This window comes from Lonchura striata, chromosome 6 (assembly GCF_046129695.1).
Source record: "Lonchura striata isolate bLonStr1 chromosome 6, bLonStr1.mat, whole genome shotgun sequence".
In the NCBI taxonomy this organism is placed as follows: Eukaryota; Metazoa; Chordata; class Aves; order Passeriformes; family Estrildidae; genus Lonchura; species Lonchura striata.
In genome coordinates this window covers 37842537-37847758 of record NC_134608.1, presented here as the reverse complement: position 1 = coordinate 37847758, position 5222 = coordinate 37842537, and positions in this window count along the sequence as shown.

The following is a 5222-nucleotide window of genomic DNA, read 5'->3' as shown; positions in this document are numbered from 1 at the left end:
GTCTGAGGAGCAATGACCAGCAGAGGGGGCAGGTGCCGTTCCCATGCCTGCTATCTCACCCCCTTTCATCTGTCTCAGCTGTGGTATCTTGGGAGAGCTGCTGCAGCAGCGGTCCCATGGCGTGGGGAGGGCTGGAAGCAGGGCTGCAACATATGCGGATACCTGAGGAGGAAACTACTGCTTGAGGTGTTCTGGGAGAAAGATTATTACCCACTAAGTCACCCAGAGAGCAAGGCAGGGTGTAACCTGAAACTGAGTTCCAGCTGGTCAGACTGGTTTGGGCTTTGGGTCTGAAACCAAAAGCAGACACTATTCTTCAAACAGGAGCTGCTCTAACTGTATCTTCAGGCTGGTGATCGCTCAAGAACTGCGATGTAAAGTCAGCTAAATGTAACTGGCTAATTGGCAGTGGGTTTGTATGGCAACCAGGTGGACATGCCCTGCACCACTGACCTGGCCACCCTGGCTGGGCCTCCGAGTGCTGCTTGAGCAGGAACGCTTTCTCCCTGTTCTGGGCTGTGGGCTTTGCTCTGCCGTGACCACACACTCTACACCAGCCCTCCCATCGTGCCATCTCCAGCTACTTACAGGTGTAAGTGCAGATATTATCTCCCCTGTGCCCTGAAGGCTCCTCTGGGAGCAGCTCTGCTGAGCCCTGCTCAGCTTGGCCGAGGGGTCACTGCTCCCCTCCCGGCAGGAACCCCTGGCCTGGGAGCGCCACCTGAAACCACCACTGCTTCTTGTGACAGTCTGCAGAGAGAGGTGGGTACGTGCTTTGCAGCCTCTTTCGCTTACACCACACCTTTGTGTCCCCTGGTGTTGGACACAGCCCTGTTGGAGGCTGCAGATCTGGCATGAGCCCTCCCCCATGCAGCTTCTGGGCCCATACCCCCAAAGTCCCACCTGCCTTCAGCCCCTGCACCTCCACCTTCCCCAAAGGCAATGCCTTCCCCACCGAGGTCAGTGTTTTCCAAAGGGTTGTTTGCAAGCCTTGAGGAGCCAGGCCCCTGGAGCTGCTGCCTCACTGAGGGGAAACTACAGCTCCTTCCCATTGTCCAGTCTGCCTGTTGGTGGTGTCCACCTCTGCAGAAGGATAACTGTGGAAACTCCCTGCCCTTCCTGGCCAGCAAAGCTGTTTAGTCACCTTGCTTCCACTGTCAGGAAGGAGGATTTGCCTGAGCTTTTGGCTGAGATTATCCCAGCAGGCTGCAGGGGACCTCACAGGGTTTGTGTGGCTTACTGGCCTGGAAGCATTAGCTCGAAGCTAAACATCCATGTGTGTCTCTGGCATTCCCACAATGGCTTTGCAAACAAATGCAGCAGCTGCCCTGATGCAACAAGGGATGGCTCCACAGTGGCAGGCCAGAATACTGTTCTACACACAAAAGCCTCAGTGAGGTGAAACTTTCTGATTAGTTGCTTTAGCCCTCAGGCCTAATTTATTGCCTGAGGAAGAAATTCTGGTTTTGAGACTAAACTGTTCATTCTGGTTAAAAAGACGAGCTCTAAAGCTGGGGGAAAGAAGGAACAGCTTGGTCCAAGCACTGCATAATGTAAAGACAGACCTTGAATTGCATTTTTGCCCACCTTACTTCAAGCATTAGGAATGACGAGACTTGCTCCTACTGCAGTGTGCTTTGAGCTCCTAAATGGCACATACGCAGATTTGAAGTCTAGTCCACTATGTGGTAAGCAAACCTTGCTCACTAAAATAGTGCCTGTGTGAGAAATAGCCTGTGAAATCTTCCCAGACAATTTTTTTTTTTTTTCTCTCCTTGGAATCATGGAGAGAGAAATTGTAAATACTGTCCCTTGGTTATCAAGCACAGAACTGCATGTTATTGTAATAACTTGTAGTCACAGAGAAATACAGTCGCCTCTAGAAGTTCTAGCAGCTCTGATCTCTTCTGCAGCACCTAACAGGGCATGGAGGAAGTTTTCTGCAAGGAAACCTGGCTGACCAGTAAGTGTTTCCTGGGCAAGGTGCCACATGAGGCGTGACAGAGTTTGTGTGGCCCTTATTCAATAGTTGCCTCTCCAAGATGTCCTCATCTCCAGCTGTGTCAGGAGTTTCAAAACTAACCATCAGTTCCTGTAACAGCTTTAGAAGATTTTGCAGAGGCCACCCAACGTTTAATTACCATCTTCTCCAGGTTGCCCAGAGCCAGCCTACATGAGAGGACACACAAGATGACAGCCAGCAGCTGATGAGAGAGGCAGAGGAAGAGGAGCCCTGCTGGAGCCAGCCAGGCACTCTGATAGGAAGGGAATTTTTCCACAAGTCTCAGTGCATACAAAGAGCCTGTGTCTTTCTTGTCTGCCCTGACACACTTGACCCACATGATGGCTGCTTCAGGATTGTTAAAAAATATTTGTGAGCAGTTGAAGCAAAACATTGGTCTAGAAATTTGAGCTGCTGGGACTCCCCCAGCCAGAAACTCTTCTTTAAATGAAACTATAGTGGCCCTCTCATGTAGGCATTGTGGGAGCCTTTCCCTCCCTCAGCTGCATCCCCAGGGGCCCCAAGACTTCTGCCTCTGCTATGGGCTCCAGGCTGCACTGCTGCATTTTTTGTTCAGTATGGGGTGTTGCTCAGCCAGAGCAGCTGCCCAGGGTGGTTTGCCAGCTCCTTTTGAGATGTCCACAAGAGGGGGCAGCAATATCTTAGTATCCCTTTCGATGTTGCCTTGAACACTGTACTGTCAAAGCAGCAGGGACACGGTGCAGTGCTGGAGTTGATGCTGAGGTGGGAGATGTGAGCCTCTGTGAGCTCCATAGATGTGAGGTCCTGTTCACTCCCATCCATATCATGGTCTAATGTTATGGTCCATATTACCATACTCCCACAGGTCTCTGTCCTGAAAGATGGAGAGAGGTGGCAAAACCTTCAGAAGAACCTTCAGAGGATTGACCTAGGGTCTCCCACACCTCTTGTGGGTGTTCTGTGCCTTGGGTCTACTTTCCTTTGGTTTTGTATGGGTAACAGAGAGGAAGCCCCTGACACTGGAGTCACCACTCCAGCCCCAAAAACTTAGTGCAACTTAAAAAACACGTGGGTGCTTCTCTTTAGCTTTTTGGATCAGTTTCCCAGATTTGTTTTGCTGACTTCTACTCCTCTCCCGAACATACACATTATGTTTTGAAAGAAGTAAGAGACTTCCCCGGTAATCAGAGGACTTCAGGCAGTAGAACCTTCATTAAAACCAAAGCAAGCCAAAACAATTCTTTTAACAGACTGTCATCAAATTTGGAAGCTGGTAGCTCTGTCTCCCAAGCTTTGCCGTACAACCCTCCACTGCAAATCTACATTACATTAGAGGTTGACGGGGCATTTGTCACCCACTTGAGGAGGCTCAACAGCTCTAGGGAGCTGTGGGGTCATTGCATGGACCATGCAGCTCTGCAGGCGAGCAGACAGGAGCTGCCGGCAAGGATGCAACGCTCTTATTCTAATGTCCTCACTAGAGGTTTTTGGTGCATGGAGTTTCTGTTAAACCAGTTTGAACTGGTTCTCTCTCATATTTAGAAACTATCCCTGCTTATGCTGTAGAATTACACCCTGTCAACAAATTTTCCTTTCCCTCTCCCCTTAGAATTTTGTGATGGGGGAGCTCTTTTCCGCTTTACCCCAAAACTTGGGCTAGTCTGACTTCAATGGAAAATTAATTTCCCCAGGAATTGCCTCTTGACTGTCATGTCTCCAGCTAGCTGATCTATCCACCACTCCTCTGCTGCTCAGCCATGCAATTTCCATCCTACTTCCATTTATCTCCCCATTAAGCAGCTAAGGGCTTGGCCAGAGACAGAGTGCCTGTGCAGAGTGCAACCTCTCAGGTAAAGGGAGGTGCTGGCACAGTGTGTATGTGCCCAATACCATTCTTCTCATCCCCTTGTATATGCACATTCTCAGGGCGCTTTAACTTCTCTCTTTTCTCTTGCATTCCCATCACATTACCGTTTTGAATATTCAAGACTGTAAAACCCAATGCAAATACCCGGCCATCACAAAATGAGTAAGCATCTGGAGGGCTCTGCTTGGAAATAGTCAATGTACCAGACACTTCAATTTAAATATTAAAGCGTTGTGTACTGGGGTAACTTCCACTGTTGGCAAACCCTGGGGCAAGTGGGTGAGGTCCAGAAGGAAGTCCAAGTACCAAGAAAATAGCTATTTGTTTTCATCAGTATTTTTTCACCACTAGTCTACTCTTTCTCCACAAAGCCCTGGATTCAAAGAACTGATCTAAGATTTCACATGCTGTACCTCACAGCTGGTGTTTCACAATCCACTACAGCTTATTCCAGAATGTGTTTGTCTCTGTGCACTGGAGGTGAGCTGTGCTCCTTCGGATGGGCAATGGTCTTCACATTGCCAAGTGCCAGGCAGATCTATTTCATAGGACAGGCTGGAGGACATTCTGTTTCTCTGATGGGTGAGTTTTCTGCTGGACTGTCCTGGCCCTCTGTGTGGTAGGAGCCTCCAGCCAAGGGTGCAGGACAGGGTAGGACCCCAGGTGAGCAGTGGCCTGCAGAGCTGATGGTGAAAACTGAGCCCAAAGGAGCAGCTCAGCATTACAACTCAGTCTGTCCTACAGAAGGAGTAGTTCTACACTCATTTAGCTTTACTCACATTAGTGCTGCTGCCCCTGAAACATCCTGGAAAAAAGCAATTCACTTTTTAAGGATCTGTTTTCTGCTAGTACAGCTCCTTGAACCAACATCCCAGGGTGCCAGCTGAGAACCAGAACTGGCAAAAGAGAACCTAGAGGAGCATGGCTTGGAGAGCATCTCTGAGGGAGGCTACCCAGAAACATCAAACCATACCAGTGTGTCCTGACATCTCCCCTGGCCCCATATGTTCTGGCTCTACAGCGCTGGACTGAGGCTCTAGGAAACTGCACCCAGGTTCTGTCTGTTGTCCTGCAAGTCACATTGCTCTTGGCCCTCGCCATGGCTCAGAGAGCTTTCCCCTACACCATGTGTAGCAAGGCTGGTGTTTGGGCAGGCAGTTTCCCTGCTGTCCTGCTTTGGCCCACAGTGCTGAAGCTGAGGGAGCCCAAGTGCTGCCCTAAACTGCCCTTATCTATCCTTTCACACGGACCCACAGCAACCTCATGAAAGGCTCCTGCTTCCCCCATGCCTCCAGGCTTTCTGCAAATTGCCTCATCCACCTGCTGAGAAAAGGGGGCTTTCCCAGCTTTCTTTTTTTCCCCCACTGCATT